Genomic DNA, 2,122 nt, shown 5'->3' with positions numbered 1-2,122 from the left:
CCTCCCGGGTTCACGCCATTCTCCTGCTCAGCCTCCCTAGAAGCTGGGACTACAGGCACCCACCACCACGCCCGGCTAATTTTTTTGTATTTTCAGTAGAGACGGGGTTTCACCGTGTTCGCCAGGATGGTCTCGATCTCCTGACCTCGTGATCCGCCCGCCTCGGCCTCCCAAAGTGCTGGGATTACAGGCATGAGCCACCGCGCCTGGCCTGTGGAGTCTTTTTTAATGAAGGCGCAGATCACCTAATTCCTTTCTGCCTTTCATTCACAAATTACCAAATTGCAAAGAATATCTCTTTACCATCAGTTTCTTTCTACTTCAACTTTGGGCCAGACTCAAAACATTTATAATTGCTAGGATAGAAAAAGTGTTGCTATTTTTGTGGTCTGGGACTAAGACATATCTTCATGTACATTTTTTTTTTTTTTTTTTTCCTTGAGACTGAGTTTCGCTCTTGTTGCCCAGGCTGGAGTGCAGTGGCACAATCTCGGCTCACTGCAACCTCTGCTTCCCGGTTCAAGCGATTCTCCTGCCTCAGCCTCCCCAGTAGCTGGGATTACAGGCATGTGCCACCACGCCCAGCTAATTTTGTATTTTTAGTAGAGATGGGGTTTCTCCGTGTTGGTCCGGCTGGTCTCGAACTCCTGACCTCAGGTTATCTGCCCGCCTCAGCCTCCCAAAGTGTTGGGATTACAGGTGTGAGCCACTATGCCTGGTCCATATACTTTTTAAATGTAGAAAATTAGGCTGCATTCCCCAACGTGGGACAAAAGAATGGAGAAAAATAACACAAGAAGCCAATCTGTGTTGTGCTGCTTTCTGCCTAAACATTTCTCTGCTACTTGCCCTCCCTGGGCCAGTCTTTTTTTTTTTTTTGAGACAGAGTCTCGGTCTGCCGCCCAGGCTGGAGTGCAGTGGTGCGATCTCAGCTCACTGCAAGCTCTGGTCCCAGCTTCACGCCATTCTCCTGCCTCAGCCTCCCAAGTAGCTGGGACTACAGGCGCCCGCCACCATGCCCGGCTAATTTTTTTTGCATTTTTAGTAGAGACGGGGTTTCACCGTGTTAGCCAGGATGGTCTCGATCTCCTGACCTCGTGATCCGTCTCTGGGCCAGTCTCTTAATGGCCTTGATTACCTTCTGTCCATTAAATACTCCAAAACCCTATTTTCAACTGCTCACTGGACATATTTCAACCTGGACAAACTTCTTGGTCATTTTTCAAGACCCACCTCCTCAGTTGCCAACCATGCCAGTCATTCCATGACCCTCTAAGAACCCCATCCACACCTTGGGACACTGTGGTCATTGTTTGGGTGGCTGTTTTCCCCACTAAGTCATGAGGTCATAGAGGGCAAAGGCCAAGCTTTCTTCTTTTGTATTTACAATTATAACCAACGGAAAATGTTTCTTTGAACAATCAGCTAAGGTTACATCTGTCAACATTTTCTTCCTTTAAAAATATTAATTTAGGCAATGCTTTCTGAACTTCTCAGCAGGAAAGGGCCCTATTAAGATTCCAATGTGACTGTCTTATTTTATATGGAGGAAGTGGCCAGTGGGGAAAGTTCTGAACCTTGTAACCCCAGAAGCTTAATGCCCTTGATCACTACTAGCTTGATTGTCAGCATAAAGACATAGTAAAGGACCTAGAATAATTTTGCAATATGACCTTTTTGAGAAAATTTTAAAAGACAAAATAATTTGGCCCAATGTAGGTAAAATGTATCAAGCTGCCTTCCATTCACAAATTACAAAGAAAGTATCTCTTTACCATCAATTTCTTTCTACTTCAATTTTGGGCCAGACTCAAAACATTTATAATTGCTAGGATAGAAAAATATGCATCCACATATGCATATGTAGTACGTATGCACACACACAGTATAAACAGATTTTTAGAAGATAATTTTTTTAAAAAGTCAAACCAACTGATTAAAATTATAACTCCACATTACTTTATGAAACTTATGATCAGCCAGCACTTCCGAAAGAACAAAATGTGAGAGATTCAAACCAACAGTGACTATGTTGCTGTAGTATGTTTTTGTTTTGTTTTGCTTTTTAAAGACAATCTCAGGCAATCTCAGCTCACTGCAACCTCCACCTCCCGGGTTCAAG

This window comes from Mandrillus leucophaeus, unplaced genomic scaffold (genome assembly GCF_000951045.1).
Source record: "Mandrillus leucophaeus isolate KB7577 unplaced genomic scaffold, Mleu.le_1.0 Scaffold425, whole genome shotgun sequence".
In the NCBI taxonomy this organism is placed as follows: domain Eukaryota; kingdom Metazoa; phylum Chordata; class Mammalia; order Primates; family Cercopithecidae; genus Mandrillus; species Mandrillus leucophaeus.
The sequence above is the reverse complement of the archived record's forward strand: the minus strand, read 5'-3'. Positions refer to the sequence as shown.